This window comes from Pan troglodytes, chromosome 16 (genome assembly GCF_028858775.2).
Source record: "Pan troglodytes isolate AG18354 chromosome 16, NHGRI_mPanTro3-v2.0_pri, whole genome shotgun sequence".
In the NCBI taxonomy this organism is placed as follows: domain Eukaryota; kingdom Metazoa; phylum Chordata; class Mammalia; order Primates; family Hominidae; genus Pan; species Pan troglodytes.
The window spans coordinates 11897608-11911978 of NC_072414.2; positions in this window are offsets into that span (position 1 = coordinate 11897608).

Genomic DNA, 14371 nt, shown 5'->3' on the forward strand with positions numbered 1-14371 from the left:
AAAATAAAAAAGTAATAGTAAGAGCAATGTGAACAAAAGATGCAATGAAATAATTTAGAAAATACAAGCTATTTAAGAAAGAGATTTTAAAGCTTGTGCAACAAAGTCAAACAGCACCCAACGAAAATGTATACCCTTACATGTTTGTTTAAAACGCAATTTAAATTACATTGATCCACTAAACTAGGAAAAGCAAAGCAAACAAAAAGGGGGAAATAAGACGTAAGGAAAAAGGAAAAAGAAAAACCACTAGATTTAAAAAATAAAACTGAAGGAGGATTCTTTCAAAAGACTGAGATAATAAAACAGTCAAGCCTCTGATAAGTAATCAAGATAAAGAAAACTTTGAAGAGAAAAGGGCATATAGCCACATGTGAATATGATGCAAAAAGTGAAAACTTTACACATCTTTACAACACCTTAGAAGTATGGATGACATGTTCTTTTTTTTTTTTTTTTGAGATGGAGTCTCGCTCTGTCACCCACGCTGGAGTGCAGTGGCGCGATCTTGGCTCACTGCAAGCTCCGCCTCCTGGGTTCACGCCATTCTCCTGCCTCAACCTCCTGAGTAGCTGGGACTACAGGCGCCCGCCACCACGCCTGGCTAATTTTTTGTATTTTGGCTTAGTAGAGACAGGGTTTCACCATGTTAGCCAGGATGATCTCGATCTCCTGATCTCGTGATCCATCCGCCTCGGCCTCCCAAAGTGCTGGGATTACAGGCATGAGCCATTGCACCCGGCCAAAGTTTTAATTTTTTTTTTTTAAGATTCTACAGTTACAAAAACTAACTGAAGAAGTGGGAAATCTGGAGACCAATACGCAGAAGAAGGAAAAAGACAAAGACTCATCCTCCAAATTGGATATTTATTTAAACCAGAATTTGTCAGCCTCAGCAATACTGATACATTGGGCCAGATAATTCTTTGTGGAGGGTTCTCCTGGTGTGTTGTCGGACATTTAGTGACATTCCCTCTACCCACAGAATGCCAATAAGACCTCCCGACCTTGACCAGTTGTCACCACAAAAATGTCTCCAGATATTTCCAAACGTCCCATAGGAGGCAAAATACTCCTGCAGTTGAAAATTACTGTGTAAACCAGATCTACATCCTAGATCTTATAAAAAAGATGTAAAGCTTCCCAACTCAGCCCTGCATACCCTTGATACTGAAATGAAATAACAGCCTTATTGGAAACAAACAAAACTATAATCTTATTTAATACAGAAGTAAAAATGCAAAAATAAAATATTACCACAGCCATTCTAACAGTGTTTATTATAGGAATGCAAAGATGATTCAAAATTAGGAAAAATTCATCAGGCAATTCACAAATTATATTTCTACATATAATTGAAGGCAAAATCATGAAAAACAAAGTAGCTCTATATGCATTAAGTCCATGATCTATTCAGTGAAAAACACAAGTTGCAGATGTCTTACAGAAGGAAAACTTAACACTGAACACATATTCTTACCATCTGCTCTTTGTCCTGAGGCTCCAATAGAAATACAGAGAAGAATAAACATTGTATAAGCACGCAATTACAAAAAAAATGGGGTTACCAACAGAAGAGAATTCATCTTCATTAGACAATGACAGTACATGGAAAATGGTTAACTAATGGAGCAAAGCAAACAAAGGTGGAGGTCAGGGGGATACTGAGAACAAGGAGGCCAATTTGTCCCCAGCAACCTAGAAAGGTTCTAGACCCAGACACGAGGTATCCACGAGAGTGGGACTGATAGGCAAGACTGAAAACAGAGATTAAGCAAAAGCCCGGATAGAGAACACATTTTACAGGCCCTGAAACACACTGCTGGCCCCATCTCCTTAAACAGAACCCAAGCAAACATATCTACCTCAGGCAAGAGAATGTAGATTTTACATCCAGAGGAATGGAGTAGTCATCCAGCCATCATTTATGATTGCACCAGGAGATAAGATAGAGGGATGGAGGATAACAATTAGGAATCAGCATACATTGCCCCTAAAAGCTATCAGTTGACAAGTCTTGGCCACAAAGAACTCCCAATCAATTTTTATTTATTTTTATTTATTTATTTTTTTTGAGACAGGGTCTTGCTCTTTCGCCCAGGCTGGAATGCAGGAATGCAGTGGCATGATCAGAGCTCACTGCAGCCTCAACCTCCTGGGCTCAAGCAATCCTCCTGCCTCAGCCTCCCAGGTAGCTGGGACTGCAGATGTGTGTCACCACACCTAGCTATTTTTTTTTTTTGTAAAGATGGGGTCTCACTATGTTGCCCAAACTAGTCTTGAGCTCCTGGGCTCAAGTGATCCTCCCACTTCGGTCTCCCAAAGCACTGAGATTATAGGTGTGAGCCACCACACCCCAGCTCCCAGTCTTTTAGTACCTCTCTCAAATATGAATGAGCAAATAAAGGAATGAAAAAAAGACTATAGGTCAGGCGCGGTGGCTCATGTCTGTAATCCCAGCACTTTGGGAGGCCGAGGTGGGTGGATCACCTGAGGTTGGGAGTTCCAGACCAGACTGACCAACATGGAGAAATCCCATCTCTACTAAAAATACACAAATTAGCTGGGCATGGTAGCACATGACTGTAATCCCAGCTACTTGGGAGGCTGAGGCAGGAGAACTGCTTGAACCTGGGAGGCAGAGGTTGTGATGAGCCGAGATCCCATTATTGTACTCCACCCTAGGCAACAAGAGCAAAACTGGGTCTCAAAAAAAAAAAAGACTACAGATGATATGCAACATAGAATAGATATTTAAGGAAAGGCTTTAAAAAGAAAAATAAGACCAAAATAAACTAAGAAAAAAAATTATTGAAGGACAAAGAGATACCAGGGAGAAGACAAAGAGTATCAAAATCATTTCATAAAGACACTTGTGAATATATTACATGTATAAAACAAAACAGAATATGAATAAGAAATAATCAGAGAAGAAAAAGTTCTTAGAACTCATGCTTCATCTTGGGAGTTGGTCTCCAATGAGCCATACCTCCTGTCATCATGTCCTTAGACAGGCCCATCCCATAGTCAATCTGGGTTGGCCCCAACACTCACTTTAACCTATAGCATGTGGTAGAAATGACACTGGACCTGTTCCAGGTCTGAGCCTTAAGAACCCCTGGCAGCTCCATTTCTGTGCTTCTGGAAGCCAAAAATAAGAATTGACTACCCTCTTGGAGAAAGAAAAGCCACATGAAGAGACCCGAGAGGATGAGATGCTATGCAGAGAGAAAGGCCACATGAAGAAACACCAAAGCAGCAGACCTGTGGGTGAAGAAGCCGTCTTAGACATTCCACTGCAGCTGAGCATCCAGATGACCAGTCCCTGACACTGTTTGACCGCACAGTGAGAGCTGCCAAATAAGACCAGCAAGAAAACTGTCCAGCTAGCCCCAGTTAATCCATACAGTAGTGACAGATAGACATATGTGTAGTTTTACGCCATTAAGTTTTGGGATAATTGGTTAAGCAACAATAAATAACCAAAACAAAACTTAAAGTTATGACAGTCCAAATAAAATTTCCTGAAAGTCAAAAGATAAGAAAATATTCCAGAACTTAAAAATTTTTTAAAAATTTAGAAATAACGTGAGATACAAGACTCAAGACAAGAGGTCTAAAATCCAATTAACAGACACTTTAAAATGAACACATAAGATGGAAAAGAGAAAGTTAACAACAAAAATATAACAAGATTCAAGACTCCAACTTTGAAAGAGGCTATCCATAGACCTGTTCATTTGGTGTACCCAGCATAATGAATGAAAAAAGACCCACACTAAGTACACTGTTGTGCTATTTCAGCTCACCAAGGAAAAGACAAACTCCTAAAAGCTTCCAGGGAGAAAGTCATGCATAAATAAGTGAAACTCAGGATGGCATGAGGCTTCACCACCACGACTGGTTAGAAGACAACAGCACAGACTTTGAAATTCTAAGGTAAAATTATCCTCAACCTAGAAATACATAATCAAGCAAACTATCAATCAAGTGTGAGGGTAGAATATGAGAGACGTGAATACTGATGGGGATGTGGTATGCAGCAGGCACTGTTCTAAATGGTTTACATGTACCAACCCAATTAAGAAACTTAAAATACACACACACACACACACACACACACACACACACAGTTTTTCCTGCTAATCATTTTACGATGAAACAACCAAGTAGCTAACCCAGAGCCCACAAAGGCAGAGTAAAAATTCTAACACTTGGTAAAATAAAAATGCACATATACCCTGTGATCTAAAAAAAAAAATGCTTAAATATTCAAAGACAGACAGCAATTACAGCTACTGAGAACATCACTGTAAGCAAACTGAGGCAGAGAAAACAAAGGTGCTAATGAGGATTTGAACCACCTAACCTGCAGAAAGCCACTGGATGCTTTCCTAGGTTTCGAGCTGGCATTGTCTTTCAGAATGATCTAGAAGAGGTCACATGACACTGTTACAAAGGATCTGGAGAAAGGGACCCTTGCTTTATCACTCCGGCTCTCCAGTCATGCTTCACATTTTCACTTCTTACACTCTTTCACATGAAGTCAATTTACAGACCTCCATCAAGCCCTTAGAGACCTTTTTGTAATATTCATGACAAGTTCTGGATGTCATCTCTGCACTTTTGACAAATTCTTAGCAGTTAACTTACAAGACAGTTAACATTTTTGTTCACAGTATAGCTAGAAAAGGGTCATATACTCAATAAAACAAATATTTACCAAGCTTTCATTGAGTGGAAGATAAAATGCACAAAGCATAATTATAAAATATTCTCCCCTGCCATGATACAACAAAATTTTTAAAGGCTTACAGAATATAGCATAACATGACCAAAGCAAAAATAGTAAGGTCTAAAGAGGGGAGGAAGGGAAAATATCAGCATGAACTGAATATGACCCAGAAGAGTCTTGATGGTCAGACATGTAAAAATGTATTGGGTAGGGTTAAGGGGTGGAAGTCAGGGGCACAGGTCAGGGGCACATTCTACAAGGGAAAAACAGCTGATACAGAAGCCTGAAAGGTAAAGTGGGCAGAGCACCTGTACAGGACTCTTACCTGCCACAGCGAGGGTACAATGCGCCTTTCCAGAACACAGCACCGCGCAGCCAGGCCTGGGGCAGAGGGATCACTCAAACAGCACCAGAGGCTGCATTCCTACTTTTCTTCCGTCAACAAGTCCATTTTCATTGTTAGTTTCTCCTTCAACATAAACTTAAAAACAAATGGCTGAACACGCAGGAACAAGGAAAACCTGACTGAAGAATGAGACCTTAAAACTTAAGGGCCTTGGGTCCTGGCACGGTGGCTCACGCCTGGAATCCCAGCACTATGGGAGGCAGAGGTGGGTCATTTGAGGTCAGGAGTTCAAGACCAGCCTGGCCAACACGGTGAAACCCCGTCTCTACTAAAAACACAAAAGCTAGCCAGGCGTGGTGGCCGGCGCCTGTAATTTCAGCTACTCGGGAGGCTGAGGCAGGAGAATCACTTTAACCAGTGGACTGTCAAGAGAGGTAGGCTGCAGTGAACAGAGATCGCGCCACTGCACTCCAGCCTGGGCTACACAGTGAGACTCTGTCTCAAAAAAAAAAAAAAAAAGTCATGGTCATGGTAAAAAACCTATGGCTTTGGAAGGCTTTCTCGGTAACGTCCTAGAATTAAGGTTAAGCCTGCGTTTCCTGTTAACTGAACAGGAAACCAGCCTGACCAACATCCTTCTGCCCAGTGGCTTTCTCTCAGCTCCTCTTCATTGGGCCTTGGGCAGCAAGACTGTCTAGTTTTAATCCTTGCTCTGCCACCTGTGACCTTGGACAAGTTACCTACCTTCAGTTACCTCATCTACAAAATGCAGATATTAATAATACCCTCTTTTTAATTTATTCAGGGGATTAAAAGAGTGAATAAAAAGTAAAGAATAAAAAGACTTGGTAAGCATAGGCACAGAGGAAAAAAAAGTAAAAATAAATAATTAAATAAAAAGACCAGTGCCTAGCACATAAAACTTCATCAGGAATTAATTCTATAATATGAACTCAATTTTGCAAAACTTCAAAGTACATATAACTTTTAACTTACTAGGGTATACATACCAGTAATAAATTTACAACGGTAGACATGTTTGCCTACTATAAATATAACAAAGACTAAACAAGCAGATACTAAATCATTAAGCAATTATCAGTTAGTATCTTTAATTTTCTTATACTTCTATATTTTCTATAGATCATCTTTGTAACAAGAAGAAAACAAACCAAATGAAAATGAAATGAATTCTCTCAAAAAGAATTAAGTCAAGACAGGAAGAAGGCTCACAAAGTAATATAAAATATATCTTATGGTTTATGTAAAATTCTTAATAAAATACCTTCTTTGCTCCAAGCTGCACTCGGGCTTTGCCTTTGAGTCAGGCGGCATTTCTTTGCGCGATGACTGGTTCTATTGAGTAGGCACTGCTTCAGCCCTACAGGAAGAACAAAACATCTCTGTAACACAGCAGCATTCCTGATTCCCACTTGAGGAGGCCTAACAAAATGGCATATGCCTCAACAGCAGCAGATCAATGTTAAAAAGTCTGGAGTCAAGGGGAAAAAGTAAAATTGGACCATTTCCAGAATCTCACAAAAAGCAACAAACTGACGTTCTAAGAGCCCAACATGAGCAAATTAGAACCTTAAATAAAGGTCACTCTCAATGCCTATCCCAGCATAGATTCAGCACCAAGTACAGTGTCATTTTACTGGTTTACCTTTTTCATTCTTGAAAGTAGGAGCTATGAAAAAAAAACACTAAAATTTCTCTAAGAGAACCTTCTACTTTCTATCTAACTTACATAATCCAAACACTCTATTGAGGGTGAAAATTGAATATTATAAGAAAATCATCACGTGTTTTGCGAGAAGTTGCAAATATAATGCTCCTCCACCCAATATATACCTTAAAAAGAAGAAAGGAAACATACAAAACTATCTCGAGAATTATTCCTGCTTAAACAATGTCTACGTGCCATTACTAAGAAAGTATGCACACAGTAAAGATGAGAAGAGAACATGCAAGCGTGAACATACTTGTTAGGGATATAGGACTATGGGTAACTTAAACATTTTAATGGTATTACTCTCATGTAATTGCTCTGAAATTCTAGTCAGTTGTTTGAAATGGCTCTTAGAACAGAATACTTTGACATTTTTATGATGTCAAAAACTAAGAACTTAGCCCTAAATATTCCAAAGAATAGGTGCAGAAGAACACGTTTCCTTAAACAGCATTTGAGTATTCTTCACAACTCAAACTTTCTCTCCCATCCTGTGATGGCCGAGAGTTTTTCCTCTGACGACGGCACTGACCTTACCCTATCCAAAATATGAACATCTGCATGGTTTCCTGGTTCAAATTGTTTTTATCCATTCTGTCGTGAGAATCAAATGGTTCAGACCATGCAGCACCTCTCTGGGACTTCTCAAGTCCTTTCTAGATCTGAAGACTATTCTCTGAACCAAAGACAACTTCTGGGGGTGTACCAAATCTCCCATTAGAAAATTATTAAGATCAAGATGTTTTAACCTTTTAACTCTTTCTCAAACAAAATAAATTCATTTCTCCTTTACTGTTATTTTAAATTTCAAAATACACAGATAGTATGTCTAAAATAAAATCAAGAGAATGACAGTTTTAGAACACAAACTGTGGTAATTTTGAAAACACAAAAGCTAAGACCACTAATTAGGTCTATGTGGACACCAAGTCCACCACAACCTGTTCTGTCCTCCGGGGCTCTGCCCACGCCTTTCCCTTGCCTGAGATTCCTTCTGCTTCCTACCCTTCCAAATGCTGTATTTGCCCCTGGAAGACTTGCCAAGACCACTCTAACCTGCACATCTCCCATTCCAGCTAACCAAAGGCATCCTTGGGTTGACTAAACCAAATTGTTTTGCAGACAAGGCATCTAAAAACTTCCACTGTAGACTATTCACCTTAATAATTGTTATTGTGACATTATTCAATAATAAAATGAGGGAAAGAAGTCCCTTCAATCCCTTATCCTGGAGAATCCAAGCAAGTGTCTTTCCCACTTGCTTTGCCCAAACCCTGGGACCTTTCTAAGTAAAAGTTTAATGGAAGGGAAAGAAAATCTAAAAGAAAAACTCTCCAAAAAATTAAACTCGGGAAAAGAATCATGGGATTAAAATTTTTTATTCTTTGTGTATTTGATTTCTGAAACATAGAAATCTCTCTCCCACTCCTTAAACCTGCCACTGGGCTAAGAGAGTATTGTACAGAATATGCACTCGCTGACTTAACAGAATTAGAACATCCAGGCACTCACTGAGATTTTGCTTCCACAACCGCTCAAAGTCTAGTCATTAGTTAATGAGTTAACACCACACTTGATCTTCAAATTTTGGAAATGCTGACGGTAGACAGGGACTTGTTTTGGGAAAGGAAGTACACAGTAGACATTGTTACCCATGACCCAACCACTACCACCTTTCCTTTAAAGAACCCCACTCTTCCTTTAAGGTTGCAGAGTCTCAGAAAGTGGGAAGAAAGGAAGTTTTTGCATTTTCAGGTCAAAACGAAGTACATTTGTGCAACCACATAATGCCCATGCAAAGGTTTGTTGAAATCTAAACACAAGACAGAAGTAGTTCTAGCACCTCCACAAAAAGTAGGGTAAGTAAACTTTTCCTTAATATACACTTTCAGCAGCATCAACACCTAAAAGTGGTTGACTTTACTACTGTACTAAATTAAATTACATTCATTTTGTCAATAGGTGTTCCAAATTCGTACTGATCTTTGTCTCCAAGGGGTTCCTGCTGAATATTGAGACACTTGAAGATTACTAGGGGAAAAAATTCTTAATAATCAAAGTAAGGATCATCTAAGGATAATATGCCTCATATACAGACACAGTCACATTTTCAGCTTTAAAAATGTTCAGTTATCAAAGTTGTACAGCAAACACTATCCTAAGCTTAGCGTCTTCAGGCATTTGATTTATAATCACTGTAAAGAAAAATCAGTCACAAAATGCCACTTTTGTATGATTCTATTTATATGAAATGCCCAGGATAGGCAAATCTACAGAGATAGAAGTTAGATCAGAGGTTGCCAGGATCAATGGTGGGGGAGAGAGGTACAGGGAGTGACTGCTAGTGGGTACGGGGTTCTTTTTGGGGAGATGAAAATGTTCTGAAATTAGGGAGTGGTAATGGCTGCATAACTCTGAATATACTAAAAACCACTGAACTGTACACTTGGAGGGTGAGGCTTATCATACAAAAACTGTATCACAATAAAGCTCTTAGTTTAAAAAATGTTTGTCTATGTCAAGAAACAAAGAAATAGGGTCATAGCTAGAAGATATGGGATATAAAATACTGGAACAAAACTGCTTAATAATATATCTAGAATCACACGATGCTTAGTCTTTACGCTGACTAAAATCGCGAGCTTTGTGTTTTATCGGTATTTCACATTTTTTACTTCTTCTAAGTCAGCCAGTAATTCCTCCTTCTCACTTAATCGTTGACCACAAAGACAAAGCCATTTTGACTCTGCCACCAATGAGTTTTCACATTTCTTTCCTCCTTCCATTCCCATGACTACCAAACCAGTGTAGGTTCTCCTCACTTCACTCTAAGACAACAGCGTGGCCCTCAAATACTGTCACACTCTTCAAGGCTCTGTGAGCACAATCTGTCTCATATTCTCTTCTGCTGTCACCAGATTTATTCTAAGACCATTTCTTCACTGTTACTCCCCTGTTTCTCAACCAGTTACACAGAAAGATGAATATCCAGGCATGGTGTCATGTGCCTGTAGTCCCAGCTACTCAGGAGGCTGAGGCGGCAGGATCGCTTGAGAATGTGAGATTCAGACTGCAGTGAGCCATGATCGTGCCACCGCACTCCAGCCTGGGCAACAGAGTGAGATTGTCTCAATAAATAAATAAATAAATAAATGAATAAATAAATGTGGTCTATCCATGCAACGGAATACTATAAAATTATCAGCCTTAAAAAAAGAAAGAAGCCCTGTCACATGCTGCAATATAGATGAACCTTGAAAACATTACACTAATTGAAATCAGCCCATCACACAAAGACAAATGCTGTACGATTTCTCTTACATTAGGTTCGAAATTAGTCAAACTCATAGAAACAGAAAATAGAGCGCTTGTTTCCATAAGCCAGGGGATAGAGAAATGGAGAGTTGTTGTATAGTGGCTATAGTTTCAGTTCTCCAAGATAAGCAAGTTCTAGAAACTCGTTACTCAACATGTATATTTTTAACACTACTGCACTGTATACTTACAAGTGGTTAATATGGTAAATTTTATGTTGTGCTTTATCACCATAATGTTTTTAAAAGAAGGGGTTTGTGTTTCCCTTCGTTGTGATCACCCATTTTTCACTTCAGCATTTTGAACTTGAGATTTCCTGTAGCGGTTTTACTGAGCCCTGCAGTTACCGGCTCAGAATGTCTCCACCACCTTGTAACCTTGTAGGCAGACACTTTTCAGCATCTTATTGGGCTCCATGTGCTTGATGCTTAAAGTGACATGGAGACATGCCACTTGCTGAGAAGCAAAGAAAGGCAAAAGGTGACTGCTTTCCTGGCATCGATGAAGGCAGAGAGAAGGGATCTTGGAGGCACAGATATTAAGCCATAAGCAATAACATGGGTTGCCAAAAAGAGAACTAACCCCTCTCCCGGTAACATTTCCAGGTGTTTTTCACAGGGCCAGTGGATTTCACAATGTGAGTGCTGTCCAGCACCAAAGGGAATGGCCAACAGGCATGGAGCAGCCTGCAGTGTCCAGCACCCAGGAGGATGGCCAGGAGGCACGGAGCAGCCTGCCTGTCCCAGGAAAGCAGGAGTCACAGGACACAACTGGACCCAGGTAGGCAGGTATGTTAGTTTCCTGTGGCTGTTAGAGCAAATTACCAAAAATGTGGTGACTTAAAACAACAGAAATTTATTTTCTCACAGTTTTGGATATCAGAAGTCCAAAATCAGTATCACTGGGCTGAAATCTAGGTATCAGCAGAGCCAGTGCTCTCAGAGGCTGAGGGGAAAATCCATCCTTTGACTTTCGCAGCTTCTGATGGCTGCTGGCATTCATTGGCTTGCAGCTCCACCACTCCAGGCTCTGCCTCCGTGGTCACAGGGCCTCCTTCTCTTCTGTCTGAAGTTAAATCTCCTTTATCTCCCTCTTATAAGGATATATGTGCCAGGATTTAATGCCCACGGAGACAATCCAGGATAATCTCTCCTCAAGATCCTTAACTTAATCATACCTGAAAAGATGCTTTTTCCAAATGAGGTAACATCTACAGGTTCTAGGAATTAGGACTCAATTCTTAGCTCCCACTTACAAGTGAGAACACGCAGTATTTGGTTTTCTGTCTCTGTGTTAGTTTCCTGAGGATTATGGCCTCCAACTGCATCCATGTTGCTGAAAAGGACATGATTTTGTTCCTTTTTATAGCTTCATAGTATTCCATGATATATACGTCCCACATTTTCTTAAAAAGAGATTTATTATGGGGTCATGGCTTACATTATTATGAAGGCAAAGAATGTGCCATCTGGAAGCTGGAACACTCAGAAAAATTGGTGATTTAATTCTGTCCAAGTCAGAAGGCCTGAAAACCAGGAGAGCTGATGGTGTACATCCCAGTCCCAGGACAGAAGATGAGATGTCCCAGCACAAGCAAAGAGGCAGAAAGAAATGGGGCAAATTTCCCCTTCCTCCCTTTGTTCTACTCAAGCCCTCACCAGGTTGGATGATGTCCATCTCCATGGGGCCATCTACGTTACTGAATTCACTGACTCAAAAGCTAAAGTCACCTGGAAACACTCACAAACACACCCAGAAACAATGTTTAATCCGAGCACCCTGTGGCCCAGTCAAGATGGCACATAAAATTAACCCTCACAGTGTAATCCCAGGAGCGAGGCAGATCGCTTGAGCCTGGGAGTTCCAGACCCGCCTGGGCAACATGGTGAAACCTGTTTTTTTGTTGTTGTTTGTTTGTTTTTCAGATGGAGTTTCGCTCTTGGTGCCCAGGCTGGAGTGCAATGACGGCTCACCGCAACCTCCACCTCCCGGTTTTAAGTGATCCTCCCGCCTCAGCCTCCCGAGTGGCTGGGATTGCAGGAGTGAGCCACCATGCCTGGCTAATTTTTTTTTTTTTTTTTTTTTGGTGGAGACAGTTTTCTCCATATTGGTCAGGCTGGTCTCAAACTCCCGACCTCAGGTTATCCACCCACCTCAGCCTCCCGGGGGTGCTGGGATTGCAGGCGTCAGCCGCCGTGCCCGGCGCAATTTATTAATCAGAAAGGAATAGATCGGCCTGGCGTGGTGGCTCACCCTTGTGATCCCAGGATTTTGGACGGCCGAGCGCAGCGGATCACTTGAGCCTAGGAGTTCCAGACCAGCCTGGACAACATGGTGAAACCCGGTCTCTGTTTTGAGACGGAGTTTCACTCTTGTTGTCCAGGCTGGAGTGCAATGGTGTGATCTTTGCTCACCGCAACCTCGGCCTCCCGGATTTAGGTGATTCTCCGGCCTAGGCCTCCCTAGTAGCTGAGATTACAGGCATGAGACACCATATCCGGCTAATTTTGTAGTTTTTTTCTTTTTTTTTTTTTTTAGTAGAGACGGGATTTCTTCATGTTGGTCAGGCTGGTCTCCGACCTCGGGTGATCCGCCCACCTCTGCCTTCCAAAGTGCTGGGATTGCAGGCCTGAGCCACTGCGCCCGGCGGAAACCCAGAACGGAAAAACAAAACAAAAACCACAAAGATTAGCCGGGTGTGGTGGGCCGCGCAGGTAGTCCCAGCTACTCTGAAGGCTGATGGAGGAGGATTGCTTCACCCCGGCTTCTAGGTGGCAGTGAGCTATGATGGCGCTGCTGCACTCCAGACTGGGCGACAGAGCGGGACTCTGTGGCAGGAAAAGGGAAAGGAAAAAAAAAGAAAAAGAATGTAAATAAAATTGCTAACTCAAGGAACAGCTTGACAGTATATTATTGCGACAAATAGAGGCAAAGGTTAGCAGACACCAGTGTTCACTTAGTGGGAACTGCAGGTGTTCCCCCCATAGGAGGCTGCTACTTTCCCACAAGAAATCCATTACTGACTACCGATAAAAGAACACATTGTAGGTTTCTTACAATATACAAATAGCTAAACTTTATATAGCCACGACCATATTCTAGCACTGCTCTAAGCCATTTCCTACTCTGAAATAGCTACTATTGTTACCTCCATTGTAGAGAAAACAGATGCCAGAGGCTGTTGTGGAAGGCCCAGGGAAACTGACTATGAAATTGACTTGTTGTAAGTTTCAGACTTAAAAGTTCTTCCTGCTCTGCTCCTTACATTGCCACATTTTAGTTAAGGTACCTCTTACAATACTGGTCCTTTCTGTATTTGGAGGGACTTCTCTTGCAAATTGAAGTTTTTTCTTGCGCTAAGCATTTAGTCATAAGATTATCTGCGTTTTACATCAGTTTAAGTACCTCTTTAGACATTGTTCAGTTAGGAATGTAAATAGGAGCTAACATTGTGTGTAAAAGGAAAGAACATCTGATTACAACCACTTTTGTTTCATAATACAAATATAAATCAATATGTTATTGGAAATGCAGGCTGGGAGGGGAGGGAAAATATGCATAGAGAAAAGCCCCATCTCTGCTTGGAGTTCAGCACTGTGTCTCTTTTTCCTTTCCACCTTCCTTGTCAAGGCTGCCACAGTGACAAGCACACAGAGGTGCCTTTAGTGACACCTGCTGGGACAGACCTGGCAGAACGGATTGCAGATTTGCATGTTTCCTGGCTGCCTCTGCTAGCGTGAGTCAGCAGCCCACTCCAATTCATGCTGAGCTTAGACAGCTCAGGTTTGCAAAATTATCCCTTCCCTTGGAGCAACCGCTTTCCAGTCTCCTCATCATTCCTAAAGGAGAATGACGTACATGCCAGCATGACAGAGGTCCAGAAATTTATAGAAGCTTCATTGTGAGCCTATATCCTTAACAGGGCCTCAAACTACCAACACCAAATGAAGAGAGAGGTTTTGCAGTAAAGCAGGAAGTCATTAAAATAATGAATCACCCGGCTAGGTTTTGAGCTCCTTTCCCACCAATTTAATGGAAAGTTTTATTGTCTTTCCAATGTACACTTTCATAAATTTTCCATAAATTTATTATTCACATCTTAACATAGGTAACTCCTTTGTGTTTGATCACTGAGCAAATTATATGCAGCAAAACAATCCTATATTTTGGTGAACTCATAGCTTAGAAAATACTAAAGACTCATTGTAAGCTGAGGGCAGCGTTAAGCAAATTATATTTACCT